At 38.3% G+C, this 22,838-nt stretch overlaps 2 long non-coding RNA genes across 3 annotated transcripts in view; one reads left to right on the plus strand and one right to left on the minus strand.

Annotated features, from left to right (window-relative positions):
- The window catches only part of LOC106825219 (uncharacterized), a 187,926-nt gene that overhangs the window by 112,077 nt on the left and 53,011 nt on the right, over positions 1–22,838 (plus strand). Inside the window, exon 8 of the long non-coding RNA XR_011501830.1 lies at positions 11,008–22,267. This is a non-coding gene — a long non-coding RNA (uncharacterized lncRNA). The remainder of the gene's footprint in view (positions 1–11,007; positions 22,268–22,838) is intronic.
- LOC139044755 (uncharacterized) overlaps positions 1–22,838 on the minus strand; it is a 34,834-nt gene that overhangs the window by 1,389 nt on the left and 10,607 nt on the right. The window contains exons 2-3 of one of the 2 annotated variants that reach the window (XR_011501829.1): positions 16,598–22,227; positions 7,610–9,905 (exon numbers count right to left, since the gene is read on the minus strand). This is a non-coding gene — a long non-coding RNA (uncharacterized lncRNA). Of the gene's footprint in view, positions 1–3,505; positions 9,906–16,597; positions 22,228–22,838 lie in introns of those variants that run through there. The other variant, XR_011501828.1, reaches the window with a different exon arrangement.

The following is a 22,838-nucleotide window of genomic DNA, read 5'->3' on the forward strand; positions in this document are numbered from 1 at the left end:
TACTATTGCATTTGAGATTATGCATAGTTTCCAAAGTAAAATAAAACAGTCTCAGGGGAAATTATTTATAATTCGCTGCTAGGCAAAGCTTTGTTTTCCTTGAGAGCTATGTTTCCTTTTCTTGATGAGAGTCATCATAATTAGGCTTTCTATTTCCCCTTGGCTGCTAGGAATCCAAATTGTGGCTCAGTCTTGCAATAATAAACATAATTACGCAGAGATCCTTACTGCATGCATGTATTCGTCAACGTGGTCCCAACTTTTACTTCAAAGGTTTTTAAACTTTGATGTCAAAGGACAAGCTTGCAGAGAAATTGTATACAAAATTTTGTTTGAATATGCATTTTTTTTCTGGGAAAGTCTGGACATTTCATCAGATTCTGATTCTAAAAGGCATCTGTGATACAAAAAGAATGTTAAAACTTCTGTTCTTATATTATTTAATTTCATTTATAAAATAGAAACTTCTGTTCTAGTTTAATTTTAAACTCTCAGTTACTTACATCAAAATAAATTGCTTACTTTTGGAATCACATGAAACATTTTTTATCTTGACAAAATGTAATTAATAATGAACTGATGAATTTACAGTGTAGACTCTAATCACTGAAAATCAAGTCATGCCATTTGCAAGTCAAGATCGTGTAATACTGGGAAAAAGCTAAGCTCTTTTTCTACAATTATTATTAAGGGTCTGATGAAAAGTCATTGCCTGGGTTCACTAACTTTGGAAAGAAGGCTAGCATTATATGTGGTCATTCTAAATAGTATCCCCCTTAAAACAGGTTGAGACACAAACCACTTCAATAAAGTCACTTACTATTTCTACATAAGCTAGTTTCATTTTATTTCTTCTCTAAGTTTCTCTTCCTCCTACCATTGCTTTGTGTATTTTTGTGCATGGGTAAATGTCTTGCAGTCTTTTGGTAAATATTTATCAAATTGGTCGTATGCTTGTTACCATGTAACAGATGCCTCTGAAGAAATGCTTCATCCACTTAACTAAGTATTAAGAGCTGCAAATAGTTCCCTTGCTTGGTGCATAAAGATGAAATATATTGTAAGATAGAGTGTTTTGTAGAATTAAAATAAATAGTAAAATTATATTAATATAATGTCTATCTGTCTATCTACCTACCTACCTACCTATCTATCTATCCTAGTAGGATGAAGAGGTAGAAAAAGGCATACAGTGCTTGTTAAAGCAAAGCTGACCAAACTCAGGAGCGAAAAATTAAGCTCATACGTGGAAATCCAAAGTATCTCAATTAAATGGAATCACTTATCTAGAATGCATTCATTTTTTATTTTGCCAATGATTTATTTTTAATTATTTGTGGCAATTATTTAACTCTTTTCCTAGCATACAATAAGTCTGTAATTCTGTGAACAATAGATTGGCATTTAAATAAAAAGAGTTTTGTTTACTTGAGAAATAAAATTAACTTCTTCCGATTATGAACCTATAGGAAATATGGTTGCAGTTTACATTCTTCTTGCAATTGTCTAAGAAGTTAGCATTATGTCTAAGAAGTTAGAATAATTTCTCCCTGTTTTGCTATTCTTAATGCAATTGGATTAAATTCGAGAATTTAGAGAATTTAGATTTGACTTGACATTTCAAAATATTTAGAGGGGGCTGGCCCCGTGGCTGAGTGGTTAAGTTCCCGCACTCCGCTGCAGGCGGCCCAGTGTTTCGTTGGTTCGAATCCTGGGCGCGGACATGACACTGCTCATCAAACCACGCTGAGGCAGCGTCCCACATGCCACAACTAGAAGGACCCACAACGAAGAATATACAACTATGTACCGGGGGGCTTTGGGGAGAAAAAGGAAATAATAAAATCTTTAAAAAAAAAAAATATTTAGAAAGTGGCTGATGATTAAATGTTGAAGGGTAATATACATGATTTTCCATGACATGAATAAAAACATCTAGATGAAATTTCCCAAATCATTTGCACTTTAGGCAAACGATCACACAGTTTTGATGTGTTGAGTTATTCAGTCAACAAGAATTAGTAGTTAACTTGCAATTTGATGGACCTGAGATGAGGAGAGAAATATCTGAGGTTGGAATTTGTTTGTGTGAAAGTTTTTTAATAAATTGTGGAGTCAGCTTAAATGCCTAAAGTGGATTCTGACACTGACACTCTTTTCTTTTTCCCTGCCGATTCAATTCACAGAGCCAGTGGCACTTAAGTGGTCAAATAGTTAGGTTACAAGTATTTATTAAGGTAAGCAAACCCTCACCCGTTGCATGTGGTCAGACATCTGATTTTAATTATGGGAGAGGTGGATAAACATTGATGCTATGGTTAGATAGAAGCTGGTATGCCTTTTCTAAGCTCATTAGAGCTTATAGCTTGCCAGTTTACACACACAGACACTCGAGGTCTGAAATAAAGATTTGTTTCTGTATTCTTTGTTTCTGTATTCTACTGATTATCTTTTAGAGAGATAAGTGCAGCTTCAAATGTAACCCTAGATTAAAAAAGCAAAAAATACAAAAACAAAAATTGACTAGCTCTCAGGTCACGTTCTCTCACACCCACCCTCCAGTCCCAAGCCCTAGGTCTAACTGGAGCCATGTTACTCAGTTATTTATCTCCAAATCACAACCCTATTTCTCTACCACTGCACATTTTCCCTAACTGAGCTCTAACACCTGCCAGAAACAAAAGACCGAAAACAACATCAAAGAAAACCCCACAAAGGTTTTGTTTAACTTCTCTTCCACCTCACCTCCCATCAAATGAATTCCTTAGAGGGCGCATCATGATTAGTAATGCCAGTTTTCAGTAGAACCGCTCTACTAATTTCACAAAAATCAGAATCATAAAGATAGAGGATTGAACACCATTCACGTGTTCTTGTTTCTTCTGCATTTTATGCTATCATTCTAAAAAGTAAAACTGATTTTTACTAATGTGTCATCATGACATATGAAGCACGTCAGGGAAAATTTACTTTAGTAAACAGTTAACATTTTACAGTAGCCTCGCTGAGCTTACCGCTGATGTTAGTTTTTCATATTTCTTTTTCCTCAACCACCATCAACTTTATTTTAAACTTATGTGCTTCCTAAATAGAGTTTGGATGACTTTTCATCTCTGTTTTCTACTTCTCCTTGTTTTCTGTAGTCTCATTACCCAAGATAAGCGAGGACAAAGTTTCTAAAGGTTTTGTGATATTGATCACCTCTTGAACTGAGGAAATAATCTGGAAATATATTCCACGCCCCTTTGCCTCTAAGTAAAACCACGTGCATAACCAACCATTACTGAAGGAAGACTCAGGATCCCAGAGACAGGTGACCTGTGGTTACAGGCACCGTTTTAGAGATCAGACCAGCTCTGAGTTGGCAAGCTATTTAAAATATATCTGTTCTACAGATTCCACCTGCTGTATAGGGTTGTTTATATAGTTCTGTGTAAAAGGTATCAGTGGGAAACAACTAAACTCCTATTACCATGGCTAAAATTAATAAAACAGCAGCAAACACTTGCCAATATAATACATGTTTATTCCCATCTTGGCATCTGTTTCTTGGAGGACTAAAGTGTGGATTTCACTGTATGTAAATTATAGTTCCCCAAAAAAAGTCATAATGCCTGGCATATAGTAACAGCTCCATAAAATGCGATTTTTGATAGCTCTCAAATGCCAGACGTGTTACTCCTATGCAAAAATGACAATGAAAATATTACTTTGACAGCTTTAGTTAAGTAGTTGCTTAAGAATTTCAGTGCTGTGTTTGAATTAACTTTAAGTACACTTTGGTCAAAATAAGGAGCTTAAGGATTTCCAATAAGGATTCAGTATACTGGTGAATTTAATGACGCTTTAATAGTTTTAAACGAATTATTTAAATAAAAATTATTCAAAAATATTCAAAAAGTCTTTTTTCCCCTGGAATTAGTTAGAAAATTTTAAATATCCAGAATCTATCATTTGCATGTTTTGCTTCTTTTCAAATTTCAAAAGTAATACATTTGTGTTGTAATAAGTGAAACAACATAATACAGTTCAGAAATGGGCAAAGCTAGCAATCACCCACCCCTCCCTAGAAGTCAGTAGGAGAGATCCACCTTGTTCTTCTAACTTCTATAAGCCTACGTATGCACATAGGATTCTATACAAATCCTATCATAGTATGGATCCTTTATTAGTCGTCTTCTCCCAAGTTTGATTTTCTGCTTACCTCACTTCCCCTCCCCATCCTTCGCTTTCATTGCTGCTTCCACTCCCTGGATTATGTATCCTTTTGTGATCCTATGTATATACACATTGCATGCACTTTTTCGTAATTGTTTACTTTACAAAAATATAATATTAAATACTCTTCCCTACAGGTCATTTTCCTCATTCAACACACTTTGGAATACCCCCAAGCCCCATGTCAGTTCGCATAGCTTAATTATTCTTTAACAATAGTTGCTAATATTGCATAATATTCCACGAATAATATATTGAATCATTTTCCATTTGATTGACATTCATCTTGCTTACATTTTATTTTTTGCCACTTTAAACAATGCTGCAGTAATTTTTTTATATATTTCCTTTTATATATTCTGATACCCTTATACCCATAAGATAGAGTCCCAAAAGTTAGACTGTTGGACTGAAGTGTATGCAAATTTCTAATTTTAATAGATATTGTCAGGTGTTTTCCAAAAAGACTGTAAGCATTTACATATCCACATTTTTCACCTCACCCGTGCCATCAATAGATATTATCGCTCATTTTGTCTTTTTATAGTCATATCCGAGTTGTTGAGAACTGTCATAAGACAGTTTCTGGCTCTTGGATAACTGAGTAGCCTTTAACGACTAGAGGTAGGAGGGAACTATGACTTCTTCATCCCAATCTCACAGTGATCTCTTAAATCAAAGCCAGTCTCAAACCTAATTTTTTGCATGTACGTTTATTAGCAAGCAGTCACCCAAACGATCTAGCTGTTCCTCTAAGCAGTCTAAAGTCCCTACTCTCTGTCCTTACCACAGTCTCAGAGCACCTTGCTTTAAAGGTTTATCGCAAAGGAAATGCAAGAAAAATGTTGAAGCAAGACGCTTCTTTTCATTCTTACTAATTTACTAGATGACAAACCCTCCATTAAGTGGTTGCTGTGGAAGAGTGGGACTCTGGTGGCATATGGAGGTCTGGTCCTAAGGCTTTATTTGCTGCAAAAGCGTTAGAATGTTAAGCTCAGATTCCTTTACCCTATTTGTGAAAGTGCGGAGGAGCCCACACTAATCTTCCTTGCTAATCACATATCTTCATCACCACTCATTTCACCAGTGAAAACTCATTTTTAATCAACAAATGCAATAGTGGAGATTTAGACCTTGCAATTTAAAGTACTTTTCGTATTCACTTCTAGAGAGTAGACACCTTATAGGGTTTCTCAAGGGCTAACTAACCCACCATGGAGTGTGAATTCAGGATTAGTAAACCTTAAATGTTAACTGACTTCTCCAGACTATAAATTGAAGATAACTTACACATAATATGGTACAAATTGAAATATTTTAAAGTAAATACAGACAGTGCAGTAGGTATAAGGCAGCAGCTTTGCTGCTCTTCCCATAGAAAATAGCAATAGAAAGGAAAACACATTTCTCTATTTTATCAAATATGCCTCACTAATTTAAAGGCATCAGTAGTGGGACCACCATTGGGCTCCTCCTTACAGGAGGAGATGAGAAAAAAGACAGCAGCCAGAATCCAGCAACTGAGTGGATGTGTTCATGACCTCATGGGTACAGCATTAAATGCTTAGAGAAAGAAGCCTTATTGCTTGCAATCTGCAAATGTAGACAAACTGTTCCTGTATCACAATGTTTGGTGTTTTCACAATTCTTCCTAATGGTCAAAGCAGTTCAGTTAGGATTCAAAATACCCAAGGCTGCACTATAAGTGGTAACAAACTGATTGAAACAAATTCTTTTTCCACAGCCCACACTCATATTTCTTCAAAGGAGAATCTGAAGGCACAGTTACAGAGCTGGAAATAGTTCCATCATTTTCCAAAGTTTGGAAAAATATTCAGAAGACACACTGATATAATTACTGAATTTAAACTGTAGGTCTAATGTGATAAGCATTTACAGTATGCCGGCATGAAATGCTTTCCCAAAGGTGACAGAATCACTTTGAGTAACAGCCATTTGGTTGCCTTTGCTTTTGACTGTGTGATGGGAGCGTATCGTGGTCACTGCAGTCTGATAAATGACCTTCCCATCATTCTCATTTTGTGGGTTTAGGTCAGACACCCATATTGTGACTTGGTTGGTGTGGAGGCTGGTGTTTTACTGTATTTTTAGAATATTTAGTCTATTTAGAAAGTTTACATAATTTTGGTTACACTGACTAAAGTGACTAGGACTAAAAATAAGATTGGCCTTACTAAAACAAACTCTTCTTGCATTAGAAGACGGCACTGTGTGCCAGTGTTCATTCAAAGTCCTTCTGATTCTGGGTTTGGTGCTTCATATTACAAATAGGGGTGCTTGCGGATGAGAGAAAAAAAATCTTGTCTCTGTTATTGGTAGGGACAGAATATTCCTGAAGGGCAAAATGAAAAATGTCTTTTTACCATGCCACTTGATCTAGACTAGAGATGGCAAGTAAGTTTTATTTATTTTGCCAACTCTAAGGAATTGATAGTGGCTCCCCAGAGCACTCTGTAGAAAGGAATTGGGAGAGAAGGTTGGTACCCTGATAGAAAAGATGCTAATTCGTTAGTGATAACTGCCAAGGACTGAGTGTGAGAGGAGAGACAGAACATGAGTAACATATCTGATATTTCTAGACTAGTGGAAAGTGAGAGGGGTATGGTCAAATACTCCATTTCGAGTTGATATTCCCTGGGTAGTTTATACCACACTTCAAATCTACTGAATCAGAAATTCTCTATGAGCTGGTTTTTAAAAATAAATTCTCTAATGGGTGAAGGGATAAAGAGGTATGAGCTTTCAGTTATAAAATAAATAAGTCATGGGGATGTAATGTACAGCACAGGGAATATAGACAATAATATTGTATTAACATTTTATAAGGACAGATGGTAACTAGACTTTTTGTGATGATCATTTTGTAATGTATATAAATGTTGAAGCACCATGTTGTAAATCTGAAATTAATATAATATTGTATGTCAATTTTACTTCAGTAAAAAGCTCCAATATTTATAGTGTATAAATATATAAAATACCTTTTCACAACTATTACACACACATTAAAGAATTCTAATTTGTAATTAATTTTAATTAAAGATTAAGAATTTCAATTAGTTAATTTTAATTCTTTTAAGAATTGTGCTTGAATAGTAGAGATGAAGCCAATTTTTGCTTAATAGTTAAATAGCATGTTAAGAATATTTTTTAAGATGGGGTTTTAGTGAAGATTGAAATCACTGGAAAAGTATAAAGAAATGTACGTAGATGAGCAAAATATATGAGTGTTAGTCTACATTTATAGTCTGAAAACCAACAAACACCTTCCCTGGCCAAACTTGTGTATATCTTGTGTATAAATTTTTAGACACTTCTCATTTTATTATAAATTGTTTTTTAAAGATTTATATTAATGTGGTAAAAATACCTGCTCGTGTCTTTCGTTTCAAAACTGGAGGATTTACTTTTTCTTATTGGTCTGTAGGGTTTCTTTATACATTCTAGACAGTAATCCTTTATAGCTGTATAAATTTCAAATATATTTTTCTAGTTTGTGAATTAGTTTTTCATTTTGTTCATGGGGACTTTTGATGACAAGAAGTCCTTAATTTTAATATAGTCAAACATTCATCTTTCCTTTTATGGCTTATGCTTTTTTGTGTCTTGTTTAAGAAAGCCTTCCCAACCCTGATGTGACAAAGATACTCTCTTATGCTCTCGTCTAAAAGTTTATAGTTTTGTCTTCTACGTTTGTCACTAATCCACTTGGATTTTAGTTTTGCATATAGTATGAAACAGTGAATTTTCACAACACAATTACTGAACAGTCCATCTTTCCTTCAATGATGCCTGAGATCCACTCTCATGATTCAAGCTTTCGTCTACGTTTGGGTCTCTGTTCAGTTTTCTATTCTTCTCCATTAGTTGTTTATCTGTATTTTTCTGTTGCAAAGGTATACATTTAATTTCCCACATCTTTAAGATAAGTCTTGATGTCTGATAGTGCAGGTCCCTCCAGCACCACCACCCATTTCCCAACTCTGTTCTTCTTAAGGAGTTTCTTGATTATTCCTGGATTTTTCACTTGCATATAAATTTTAGGATCAGCTGCTAAAGTTCCACAGTAAACCCTTGTCTTGGCTTGGGTTCCCTGGGAAACAGACTCTGAGATGGGAATTTATGTGCAGAAGTTTATGTCCTTGCAGTCAATACCTGAGAAGGAGTGAGACAAGTAGGGTGGGGCAGAGGGAGAAGTTGAACCGTGGTGCGGGTTCATCAGAGGCCTCGGTGGATATCATGGGGAGCTCTGGAGCTGGTGGGCTCTTCAAAGATGTCCCAAATTGGGTAAAGGGGCCAGGCCTTTTAACCCCCACATCTACCAAATGTTGCATCTGGACTACTTCCACGAAGAGAATATGATATCACATTGGGTAAGGCAGCTCCCTTCGGCCAAAAGCAATTCTTCCAGAGAGAGTCAACTATAACCTGTCAGCAGTCAACACTCCAGGCAGCTCGGGGAATGAGTGCCGTGGTGGATTTGGGTGCTGCACTACAGCACAGGGATTCTGCTTGTTCTCTTTTCTGGGGAAATTTACAAGAGGAAGTTTGGTGATTGCACCTAATTACTCAAGTAACTAATTACTCAAGTTACTCAAGCTTGTAACTCATAATTCCCCTTCTCCACCACATTTTCTAGATTCCCCTCACCCCCTACTAGCACTTCTGTTGGTCTCAGTGACTTACAGAAGGCATGACGCAGCCCCTTATCCCCTAAAGATCTGATCTAATTATCATGGCCTTCTTAGGATATGGCTCCTGCACTTGTCCGTTTACTGTCAAAATTTGGCAAGGGAGTTGCAAGAGATGATATAGTGGTTCACATAGGTGCCAAAGGTATTCTTCCTTGTCTGCGTCGTATATCAGCAGCCCCACCTCCTCCTGAAGATGATTAAAGTCAGTTATCCCCTTTTCTTGTCTGATTGGGCAGTACCTGTAGTTTAAAGCTCAATCAAACTCTAGCTGTTTTCTTAGTGGAAACACTCCCCATCTGGGGACCAGGAACTCTAGACCTACAGGTTGCAGAGATATATCCTGGAGGATGGCATCCCATCTTTTTAAGGCATCATTCTCAAGTCGATGCCTCAGCTGTACCTTCAAAAAGCCATTCAGTTGCTCTAGGAGGACACTATATGCTTGGTAGTGTTCTGTGATACGACCAATTGGATCCCATAGAAATGTGTCTATTGCTATACCATCTTGGCTGTAAAGTGAGGCCCTTGGTCTGAGACAATGTTAGGTAGTGGTCTCTGTTCTGTGTTGGCCAATCACTGTATGCCTTCAGTTGTGCGGGCCAAGGTCCTGCAGGCAGGAAAGGAAAACTATACTCACAATATGCATCAGTTCTAGATGAAATAAATGGCTGCCCCTGCCAAGGGTGAAAGTGGTCCTGTCTCAGTTTCCTAGGGCTACAGTAACAAACTGCCACGAACTGGATGACTTACAATAACAGAAAATTCTTCTTTCACAGTTCTTCAGGCCTGAAGTCTAGAGTCAAGGTCTTGGCAGGGCCATGCTGTCTCTCATAGCTTCTTGTGGTTGTCAGCAATCCTTTGTGTTCTTTAATTTACAGCTATATAACTCCCATCTCTGCCTCTGTTGTCACATGGCTGTGTCCTCACATGCGTTCTCCTCACTGTTTGTGTCTGTCTCTGCGGCTCTTCTCTCTATAAAGATACCAGTCATTCTGGGTTAAGGACCCACTCTACTCCACCTCATCTTACCTTCCATCTTAACTACATCTTCAAAGACCCTATTTCCAAACAGGGTCACATTCACAGATACCAAGTGTTAGGATTTCAACATATATTTTGGGGGGCACAAATATATCTTTTGGGGGACCACAATTCAAGCCACAACAGATCCAGTGTAATCAACTTGCCACCAAGTGGCTGCTTGTTCTCTGTGAGAGATATGCTGAATTGGGGGGCTCAGGACTGCTTTCTGTTGCTGGCAGGCTGGTATCTGGTGGTAGCAGTAGCTAGACTAGCCTTGGTGAGTAGGCACACTTGTTGTTGGACTCCTGCGCAGCCTCCTTCCCTGCCACCACAACTACTTCGTTCTTGAGTCCATTGTGCTGGCACTGAGGTGACCAGTGGCAGAGGCTGGTGGAGGCCAATTGTTTACACTATTCTGTCTATTGACTGCTTGGTGAATGCTCACTGATGGGTATTGTGTAAATTAAAGACACCGTGTATCTAAGGCTGTGTCAATCTGCTCTAGCAAAGATACCTTATCTCTTGGTGGAGTTTGCAGTAGACTACTGTCATCCACCAGGATCCGTCTAGTTTCTGTGAGGGCCCCAAAGGAGAATTAAGTGGGTACACAGTGGAGACCACCACCTCTGCACACTTTAGGACTTGAAGGGTAGTGCTCATCTCTGGCATCTACCCCCCATTCCAAGATGCAATATTGTTTGTAATTACAGTTTGGGCCAGAAAAAGGAGAGAAGTTTCTGAAATTTCAACATGGCCTTCCATGCTGGGATAGGTGTTATTCTATGGATCAAAAAATAAGTGTTGGGGCCGGCTGGGTGGTGTAGTGGTTAAGCTTGTGCAGTCAGCTTCGGTGGCCCAGGGTTCGTGGGTTCGGATACCAGGCGCAGACCTACACACTGCTCATCAAGCCACGTTGTGGCAGCATCCCAAAAATAGAGGAAGATTGGCACAGATGTTAGCTCAGGGCCAATCTTCCTCACCAAAAAAGTAAATATAGTAAGTATGAAGGTTATGCCATCTACCAACTATACTGTTTTCATTTTAACTCCAGGGCTGGGAGAAATGACCACTGACTGAATCCATGGACTCAATGGACATTCTGTGAGCTGGACCTGGGTCAGGATTCCTTTTATTACCTCACTTCTTTATGCCCTCACCCTAAAAGGAGGACCCTTGCCACTTTGGGCCAACTCAGTCCCTGTGCCCAATAGTCCTCAATATGTTTGGGTTTTCCCCTTTCCGCACTGGCAAATGGCTTTCACATACTTTTAGGAAGGACTAGGAAAGTTACTACTGAGTGCTATGATGGTTTAGTATCCTATCTTCTAGTCACCCCACCTCTTCTTAAGCCCAATGGATCGGGATCAGGAAAGCTTCCATCTCTCAGGCTCCTAGGAAGACTATTCTGTTAAATAGCTCCGCGGCTGCTCCTGGCTGCCACTCTAACCTCCATTGTTTGTGATAACTGTGCCCACCTCCATTCTGATGGTTAAGCCACATCTCCTGGCCTCTAGTATTTTGGGATCATCCTCATTGCCATCTGTGAACCCAGTTCTGTAACTGCTGTTCCAAGCTTAGAGAGAAAAGCTTCTTAGTGATGTTGGTGCCTCTCTCATCAGCAGATTCTTTATTTTGTAATAAATGGAATGTCCTCCAGGCCCCTGTAGAATATAGTCAGCTGATAGGATTTTTGGCCTTATATACTATCTCCACTTTTGAATGCCACTTCTGTGAACTTTTTGACCCCTTCCTCCACTCCCTGCTGTGGCAATTCTGGCACTTCTGCTTCACTTAGTGCGTGCTATTGGTTTTTCCAGGCATCCAAGAGTTATCCCAGCAGTGCATTAACGTTGTCTCCTGGGGTCCTCGCTAAGGGATTAAATCCTGTAAGATAGAAATGTGCTCTCAAATCAAAAAACTCTCTCTTATCCAATTTATGGTCTGACCCACTTGATCCAGCGCCTTCAGAATACAGTTCCCTGTGTCCTCAGCCACCTCCTGCTGATACAAGCTGACCAGGCACTGCCACTCCACAGTGCACCCTACAACCATTTCAGGGTTTTCCTTGGAAGTTCAGTGAATCTATAGCTTACTGTAGCAAAACTGAGTCTTTACAGGAACAGGTTCTTTTTCTCCACTTGTTTAGGTCATCTGTGATGATTTTTATCAAAATTTCATAATTTGCTCCATTAAGGGTTTGCACGCCTTTCGATAGAATTATCCCTAGGTATTTTTTTATTTTTAGTTGTCACTGAAAATGTCCTTCTTATTTATTTATTTATTTTTCTTCTTCTTCTTTTCCCAAAAGCCCCCCAGGACATAGTTGCATATTTTAGTTGTGGGTCCTTCTGGTTGTGGCATGTGGGACGCTGCCTCAGCATGGCCTGATGAGCGGTGCTATGTCCGCGCCCAGGATCCCAACCCACGAAACCCGGGGCTGCCGAAGCAGAGCACACAAACTTAACCACTCAGCCACTGGGCCGGACCCTAAAAGTGTCCTTTTTAAAACTGATTTATAACTGCTTATTCCTGACGCAGAAATACAACTGACTTTTATATACTGGTTTTTGTATCAAAACTTGCCAAACTTTCTAATTAGATGTCTTAATTTTTCTGTAACTTCTTTTAGATTTTCCACTGTAAGATGAAAATTATATCACCTTCAAAAAATGAGACTTTTGGTTCTTCTTTTCCTTCCTTATCATGTTTCTTTCTTTCTTTCCTGCTCCATTGCACTAGCTAGATCCCACAGTCAATGGTTGAATAGAAGTAATGGTAAGAGTCATCCTTATCTTTTTCCTAATCTTGAAGAAAATGCTTTCAACATTATGTCTTTAGGTTTGATGTCTGCTACACATTTTTTTGTTTGTGTGTTTTTGTTTGCCTTTTATAAAATTAATCAAGTTTCACACTTTCCTAATTTGCCAAAATATTTTTTTAAATCATGTATGGATATTGAATTTCTTAAAATGCTTTTTCTGTATCTATTAAGACAATCATCTCCCTTTCTTCTTTTAATGATGTGACAAATTATATTAATTGATTTTATATTGTTAAACCAACATTGCAATCTAGGGATAAGCATACCTTACTCATGATGTGTTAATTTCTTATGTATTGCTGTATACAGATTGCTAATATTTTATTTAATTGCTAACATTTTGCATTTTTGTCCAAGAGTATGGTTGTTGTATAATTTTTATTTATTTGACTATTCTGATCAGGTTTGAACATGAAAATGCTGGACTCATAAAATTAGATGGGATGTGTTCTCTCTATATTCTCTTGGAAGAATTTTGTGCAAAAACTGAAATTATTTTTCCCTTGAATGTGTGGTAGAAGCACTCTGTCAAGTTGTCTGGGTCTGATGTTTGCTTTGTGGGAAAATTTTTATTTACTTTGAATCATCTTTACTCAAGGAAAATATGTATTTCTTGGTATTTTCTGAGACACTAATTCACTAGCAGGTGAATCATAGTACTTTTACCTAACCAAATTATACCAGCATCATTATCTATGAGGGAGAATATACTTACTAAATTTCTACCAACAGTGGCTAGAAATTACTGAATATTTCTGCTTCTATGGCAGAATTCCTGGCATCTCATTAGAAATCATTTCACAATTTATAGTGTGTAAAAAAAGTAAATTGTCAGTGCTGTCTATATATTTTATAAAACTAGGTTTCGAAGTAGTGACATTAAGACAGCTTTCTAACCATGAACAAATTTCCTGAATGGCAAACCTAGTGTGGCATTGATGTTGATTCAACCAATTTTCAGATTCTTTAATAATTCTTACTTTTGCATTGCTTTATTTTCCTTTCACCGTTCTTTGGATATGTTCTTTCAAGTGAGGTAACTACAGCTCAACTTCATTTCTTGGATTTGATTAGACTCCATCAGCACCACTGTCACCTCTCTAGATTTAGATATAAATCTATCATTCTGACTTCTGGTTTCTGGCCTGACATGTAAAAAACTTGAAAGTCATCACTCTTGTTGTCACAACAAGAAAAAAGCTGAACAAACTGGAAAAATCAACAGCTCTTCTTAGATGCATCAGGGAAGTGGGGTCACAGGACAAAACATTTGCCGCAAAAACTAGAGAGAGAGGCAGATAGTGACAGTCAGCTTATGGGAGCAGAAGCCTGCAGCTGGAGCCAGTACTGGTAGGAACACCTAAACTATAATCCACAAATTGCTGGAGGCTCAGTATGGATATACTTCTCATTTTTTTAAGTTTTACCTCCAGGAGCCCCACTAGGTTCTCAGGGTAAAGATCAGAGGAAAATCCCCTCATGCTTCTTGCAGGGGGAGGGGGGGAGGGGAAAGCAATCATTTTGAAATACACCCAGAGCTCTCTGCTCTCCTTAATAAAGTCCTGCCCTCAAGGGAAGCTATTTGCTAGAGCTTAACTGATCTGGGGAAAGGGAAATCTCCGACTCCAGCCCCCTCTAGCCTTCCTGTCTCACCTAATGACAGGGCAGGGGTGGGGGAAGGGGGGAGCTTAGAAGTACTTGTGAGAGTCAGGCCAGGGCACAGGCTGGCTAAAAGACAAAGACCTAAGCATAAGACTAGAGTGATTCCCCTCACTCCACATCTACCACCACATCAATAGGGCTCCTGCACGATAACAGTGAATTATAGCTAAAAGAACTGCAAAGCTCAGACCCTATTTAAGAAAAATTCTCTCCGGAAGCCCAAAGACAACAGGGGAGACAAAAACATGGACACTAAAGGAAATTTTAGCTGCTGACACCTACAGCTACAACAAACATTAAACAGCCTGACTCTTAGATAAATCCATCCATCCTAATATTGCATTGAATTTCCGTGGTCACTCAGATGTTGACTCAGAGGAGCAGTTTCGACGTTATGTTGTTGTTTTATTTTTTATATGTGGTGCTGTTAAGCCACATCCTACATTTTATACAATCCTTTTCAACCTAGGTGCAGGATCTTACATTTAGCTCTGCTTAGTGAACATTCATGCTTGTTAATGATCAATAATATTTAAAGGTTTCTCGGCTCCCCCTTGACATTGTCCATTCCATGGACATCTGTCATTGTCCATTCCAGTTTCACATCATCTGAGTTGGATTAACATATCCTTACTAACTTTATTCAGGTTTTGATATCTGTTAAGCAGCCCTAGAAACTTCTCTCCAAGCCCAATCAACCCATCAGTAGTTCTCTTACACTTAGTCATCTGTAGTTATCCTTCGTCACAACGATAGGAACTTTCTTCCAGAAAGATGTTCTCAATATACCTGGTAAAAAAGCTTGCTGAAGTTCAAGTATAATGGGACAGTGTCAGTAGAGTATAAAATCAGCAAATTTCAATGTAGAAAATGACATCAGTTTAGTGTGGCAAAAATGTACTGATTTCAACATTTGGCAACGTCAACTTCCCCCTAATCAGATTGCTGTTTTTCATTTTCAGTAATGAGTAAGAATAAAGCCACATTGGGTCTTTGTGATAGAGGATACAATTACAAAGAATTTCAGAAAACGGGATTCTGATAACAAATGTATAATAAAAATATAAATAACACATATAGGGCTTGGAGGAGATACATCCATTTTTATCAGAAGAGAATAAAGAAAGAGATGCTTCAGAGCCTGGGTTCTGGAAAGGGACAACCATGGTTAGTAAGCCAGCTCTGCCACATTCAGCTGACATTTACTGGTGGCCTTGAGAAACTAGTTAGCCCCCTTAGCTTTCACATCAGTAAAATGTGGATAATAATAGTTACTACCTCAAGCACTGTTGTGATGATAGCTACTAGAACATAGTAAGTGCTTAATATATGTTGTCTATATCAATTTTCACAGAAAAATGAGGAAATCAAGACACCATGGAGCCCTTTGTGGGCGAAGCCAATGATGTCCATGGGCCATCCCTTGCCCTCCAGGTGAGCGCCCACTGCAGGTGACTGTATTGTCCACTGACTGTCCAACAGGAGAGTGCCCTGCTATGTCCTAAGACTGTCAGCTTGTCTAAGTTACCCTGTGTCAGCAACTGACTCATAGGCCAAGGGTACTCCTAAGTCTCTCAGACTAGAGGATGCAGCCCAGGACACCCAAGAAGCAGTGGTGATATGGAAAAGTTTGGATGGTATCGTTCAGATCCATCGTAAGAACTGTACTTCCCCTCCACCTGCCCCATTGCACATTCCCCGAAAGAGGCAGTGGTGAAGCCTTTGGCCGTGACAAAGGAATCGTAATACTGGCACTAAAGAGCAGACTCTTTTATCTCTCTGATATCTGTTTTCCTACCACTCTACTGTGAATTAACTCTCAAAAAAATAGCTAGTGGAACTGAAGTAGAAAAGAGTGGCAGAATCTCTCATACCAGAGAGGAAATATAACTTGGTAGAAGCTGCATTATTTAATATTTAAGAGCACAGATCTTGAAGCCAGAATCAGCGACTTCCTACTCTTCTGACTGTGAGCAAACTACTCATTTGAGCCTGTTTTCTCATTTGTGAAATGAAGATAATACCTTTCTCGTTTAGTATGACACCTAAATGGGATAGTACATACTCGCACCCGCACACATAGCCACGCAATAAACCTGGTTACATCATTCTCATCTCTTGGCACTACTTTCATCCGAATTTATTGAACACGCATTACCTTTGGCTGCTGTAAGTTGACTCCAGTGCAGACAAAGTTCTACAAGACCAGCAAGCAGGGTGATGCCTTCGTGTTCCCGGATCCCTAGCATCCACATACCCAACAGCAGCTTTCCCTCACAAGAGGAGTGCAGCAAGGGGACTGTGATAATCACCTACTGGTCTCAGATCCAAGAGATGTCTCTATCAAAATTACGTGCAAGGGGTCCTCAGGCCCAGAATATCTGTGTCACCTTGGTCTCAAGTTTCAGGTGAGTAAGGAAATAAGGTTCTGTGCAAAATATTCAATTGCGTGGTGTTTCTCTTATTTATTCTTTTACATGATGAAGATGGTCTGCTTTTGAAAATATTACTCAATGTGTGTTAGGTACACTGTATACAGGCGATGGAAACCACTAACACGTCCTTTGTCCTTGGGAATCTTACAATTCAGTGGGAGACATTTATCCAGTACTTTCCACGTGCAGCCAGCACTGGAAAAAGATGAGGCGAGGAGGTTCAAATCGCTTTTCAGTGCTTAATTCTTCCTGACATACATCTTCAATCCAAATCGCCATTTTCAAAATGGTACAATCTACAAATGTCCTTTCCTCAGTGTATTTTCAAGAAGGTCGCAAAAAAGGTAGGGAAAACTGTACAAAGAAATGTAAGTGGGGCAGAGGAAAGAGAATTCAGGCCTGCGTCTATAACTTGCTCACCAAGTGGTTGGTCAAAACCACAAATTTGAGGGAAGTGGCCAAGAGGAAGAATGCTCTAATTTTACCAAAGCTAAAATCATGAAAGTGTCTCCTTCTGAGGAAAAAAAAAAAAAGAAGGAAGGAAGGAAGAGGGGAAAGGGTGGCATTATACTTTACTTGCTAATTTGTAAGTGCAATTAAGGTTAAAGTCATACTTCCCTTCACAAGAAAACATGACCGAAAGCATTCTGAGCAAGCGAGCTTTGTTTGTAAAGAGCTTTTCAAGATGCTGTTTTTCTCCTGGAAAATGTGGTTTATCTAATTGATGGCTGAGGAAAACCATCTTTTTAAACTTCCCACTCAGTGAGTCAGCCTGGGGTGTGTCTGCCTTGTAGCATCCTGTGAGATCCAGTAATCTAAAGTGGCATGACCGAGGCAGCCCCAACTTCATGCGTCAAGCGGAGCTACCAGCGCTGGGAAACCAGAGGGAACCCGGTTTTCTAAACAGAGTGGTTAGCAAAATTGCATGTTATGAAGTAGGGTTTCATCCTTTAAAGGATCATTACCTATTTTAAAAAAGAACCTGTCGAATGAGTCCTATCAACACGCACAAGTCTGCAGTTGGTAGAGGCCAGGTAATTACTCCAACTGAAAGGCGAGTATTATCGCCTTCGGGTTTCTTCATGTTTACCTTGAAGAGAATTGCCATGCCACCGCCAATTGCAGTGAGTGGAGGAGAAATGGAGAATTTGGACAAGTTCTTTTCCAAACATAACTTGAGACACTGACAAAGCATCGTGAATACTGAGCCAGCCAGCCAGTGAAACATCAAACGCTGAGGAAAGAAACTCAATAGTAGTCTGAAAGTCTTAGCATCAGTACAGTCTTGCCCTGTATCATAACTCTTCTTTCCAAAAGAAGAGATGTGTGCGAATAGGTGACTTAGGGGTGTCTTGAAAGAGAACAGAAGATAAAGGGTTGGAAATACTGTCAAGTCACCTTTGTTGAAAAAATAGTCTACTTTCTTTATTATAGGTGGGCCAGAGTAGACGTTTATCCAGGCATGATAAAAGAATGTAATAGGATAGTGTTTGGGGTTCTTTAAAATGTGTCTCCTCAAACTCCCAGTTAGTTCTTTGGAATAAGATGTAGAGGCTGCAAAATGAGCCACCAAAATGCAAGTGCTACCTCAGATTGAAGAGCCTTTACACAAATCTTCAGGAATTAATATATGTAGTAAATATTTAAAGGTCTTGAGAATGGATGGGACACCAGATAGGTTAGGTTTCAATGGAGGTGACTAGGTCCGTATGAGATTTTCATTTTGGGGCAGCCACAATGCATAGAGATTTACTTTAATTTATTTAACTTTTCATACACGAAGATAAAAATGTGTTAGACTCTGGGTAACACAAAGAGAAGGAAATGAGCTGACAGTACAGCAATATTTTAGATCAAAGAGGTATGACAGGAAAAGATCTTAACATTGGAAGGAGCTAAATAAAGTTATCACAACTTTAGATTTCTAGAAACCTTATCAAGATATGCAAACTATGTGCCTCTAACCACTCTGGGCAGAGGTTTCAGCATATTAGAGTGTTCAGAATGATCACCACATTATGGATCTAGGGGGATTCTCCAGAGGTTTGAGCCTGAGAAAACATATGTTTCTTGGTTCTCTGGTGTTTTCCTGACTGCTCGTTAGCAACGGTGTAATTTTCACTGCTCTACAGCCCAAGAAACATCACAATTATATCCCCAGATCATGGTGATCAGCTCTGGTCGGCTCTAGAGGGGAAAGTCATGGCCACCCATGAGAGACTGTGTAGTCCTTCACTCATCAATGGCTGCTGGAAATGGACAAAGACTGACACACACCCTATTGTGGATACTAACAGAATTCCTTTACAACTGTCAACATCTAATGAATCCTTCACGCTAGTGTTTGGACCTCTTCCTTAATATTTCCAAAAAGCATTGTCACTGCAGATTCTTTGATTTTCTTTCTTTCTTTTAAATTTCAGCTTTATTGAAGTATAATTTATATATAAAATTATAAGATTGGAGCTGGCCCAGTGGCATAGTGGTTAAGTTCACACTCTCCGCTTCGGTAGCCCAGGGTTTGTGGGTTCATACCCCAGGTGTAGACCTACACACAATTCATCAAGCCATGCTGTGGTGACATCTCACATATGGAATGGAGGAAGATTGGCACAGATGTTAGCTCGACAACAATCTCCATCAAGCAAAGGAAAGAAAGATTGACAACAGAGGTTAGCTCAGGGCCAGTTTTCCTCAACAAACACAATAAAAATTATAAGATTTTTAAAATATGTATTGTGATGATATATGTATACATTGTGAAAAGATTCTCCTCATCTAGATAGTTAACACATCTATCCCCTCATATGTTTATTTTATTTTTTTTGTGAGAACATTTAAGTTTTACTCTCTTAGCAAATTTCAACTATATAATACAGTGTTATCAAGAATAATCACCATGCTTTATATTAGATCCTCAGACCAAATTCATCTCATAGCTGAAAGTTTGTAACTTTTTACCAACCTCTCCCTATTTCCTCAACCCCTTTTGTCCCTGGAAACCACTTTTCTGCTCTCTGTTTCTACAAGTTTTGACTTTTTTTTTTTTTTAAGATTCCACATATAAGTGATACTATGCAGCACTTGTCTTTGTCTGGCTTATTTCCCTTGGCATAATGCCCTCAGCATCCATCCATTTTGTCACAAATGGCAGGATTTACTTCCTTCTCACAGCTGGATGACCCATCCATTATTGAAAGTGGGGCATTGAAGTTCCCTAATATTATTGTATTGCTGTCTTTTTCTCCCTTCTGGTCAGTTAATATTTTCTTAAATATTTAAATGCTCCTATGTTGGATGTATAAATATTTACAAATGTTATATCCCCTTGTTGGATTGACCCCTTTGTTGTTATATAATGACCTTATTTTTCTCCTTTACAGTTTTTGGATTAAAGTCTATTTTGTCTGATATAAGTATAGCTACCCCTGCTTTCTTTTGGTTTCCATTTGCGTGGAATATCTTTTTCCATTCCTTCACCTTCAGTCTGTGTGTGCCCTTACATCTAAAGGGAGTCTCTTGTAGGCAGTGTATCATTGGGTCTTATTTTTTTATCCACTCAGTTACTCTGTATCTTTTGATTGAAGAATATAGTACATTTACGTTTAAAGTTATTATTGATAGATATGAACTTACTATTGCCATTTTGTTAATTGTTTTCTGCCAGTTTGTAATTTCTTTTCTTTTCTTCCTCTTTTTTTTTTTTTCTTTTTTGGCGAGGAAGATAGGCCCTGAGCTAACATCTGTGTCGGTCTTCCTCTATTTTATATGTGGGACACCACCACAGCATGGCATGATGAGCAGTGTGTAAGTCCACACTCAGAACCTGAACCCATGAACCCTAGGCCACCCAAGTGGAGCAAGTGAACTTAACCACTATACCACCAGGCTAGCCCTTGTAATTTCTTTATTCCTTTCTTCTCTTGCTCTCTTCCTTTATGATTTGATGATTTTCTGTAGTCATATACTTAGATTCATTTCACTTTATCTTTTGTGTATCTACTATAGGTTCTTGTTTGTGGTTATCTTGAGGTTTACATAAAGCATCTTATATTTGTAACAGTCTATTTTAAGCTGATAATAATTTAACTTTAAACACATACTAAAGATCTACATTTTGACTCTCTGTCTCCATATTTTGTTTTTGGTGTCAGAATTTGCATCTTTTTTACTTTGTGTATCCATTAGCATTATATTGTAATTATAGTTATTTTTAATACTTTTGTCTTTTAAAATTCATGCTAGATTTATAAGTTATTTATCCACCATTACAACATTAGAGTATTCTGAATTTAACTATATATTTACTTTTGCCAGTGGGATTTATACTTTTCTGTGTCTTCCTGTTTCTAATTAATGTCTTTTCTTTTCAGCTGGAAGAACTCCCTGTATCATTTCTTGTAAGGCCAGTCTGGTGGTGATAAACTCCTTTAACTTTTGCTTGTTTGGAAAATTCCTTATCTCTCCTTCAGTTTTGAAGGACAACCTTGCCAGGTAGCATATTCTTGGTTGGTATTTTTTTTCTTTCTTTCAACACTTTGAGTATGTTATGCCTCTCCCTTCTGGCCTGCAAAGTTTCTGCTGAAAAATCTGCTGATAGTCTTCTGGAGGTTCCCTTGTACATAACAAGTGGTTTTCTCTTGCTGTTTTTAAGATTCTTTCCTTGTCTTTAACTTTTGACAGTTTGGTTGTACTATGTCTTGGTGTAGATCTCCTTGGATTCTTCTTATTTGAAACCTCTGGGCTTTCTGGATATGGATGTTTGTTTCTTTCTCCAGGTTTTAGGGAAATTTTCTGCCATTATTTTTTTGAATAAACTTTCTACCCCTTTCTCTCTGTTTTCTCCTTCTGAGACCCCTATGATGCATATATTGGGCCACAGTTGTTGCTATTCCATAAGTCCGTTAAGCTATCTTCACTCTTTTTCATTCTTTCTTGCTTTTTGCTCCTCCGATTGGATGAATTCCACTGCCCTGTCTTTGAATTCACTGATCTTTTCTTTTACTTGATCTAGTCTGCTGTTGAATCCCTCTATTGAATTTTTCAGTTCAGTCATTATCGTCTGCAGCTTTGAGATTCTTGTTTGGTACTTTATTATGTTTTCTATATCTTTGTTGAAACTCTCACTTTGTTCCCTCATTGTTCTCTTGACATCAGTGAGCATCTTTATGACAATTATTTTGAACACTTTATCAGGTAAGTCACTTATCCCCCATTTCATTAAGATCTGTTTCTGAAGTTTTATCTTGTTCTTTTGTTTGGAAATATTCCCTTTTTTCTTCATTTTCCTTGACTTTCTGTTTCCATCTTGCTCATTTCCCAGACATGAGGAATGTTTTCACCAAATTCAAGCCTGATGGAATAAGATTGTATGGAAGAAGAAGATGACATAGGTACAATCATTTACTCTATAAATGTGTGCTATGAGAGAAAGAATACAATTTTTAGCAAGTAGTTAGGGAGCTAGCAAGTTGCCCACTGACTAAGACAGAAGCACTTGCCTCACCACTCACTCTCTCCCATCCTAATCAAATAGAACCTGTTTAGCTAGGGTTTAATCTCTCAGAAAGTAATAATATTAATGGTAATTTGGTATGGCTGGTGCTAGTTCACTGATGTGCGAAAGATAATCTCTATGAGTCTGTCTTAAGTTGGGTGGAGATAGACAGGGAGAGTCTGAGTAGCAGAAGCATTAAAGATACAACAAAACTTTCTTCATCTCAGTCACCATAGATGATCTGGGGATTTTATTGTGATGTTTCTTGGTCTATAGAGTGGTGAAAATTACCCTGTTGTTGATGAATAGTTAGGGAAATACTGAAGAACCAAGGGACATAAGTTTTCTCAGACTCAAACCTCTGGAGTGTCCTCCTAAGTCTACGATGCAGTAATAATTCTAACTATCCTAAATATGGAAGAATAACAACAGCAATAAACCCACAGAGAGTATGAGAGCAAGGAAGT

The sequence above is a fragment of the Equus asinus genome, chromosome 1 (assembly GCF_041296235.1).
Source record: "Equus asinus isolate D_3611 breed Donkey chromosome 1, EquAss-T2T_v2, whole genome shotgun sequence".
NCBI classification, from domain to species: Eukaryota; Metazoa; Chordata; class Mammalia; order Perissodactyla; family Equidae; genus Equus; species Equus asinus.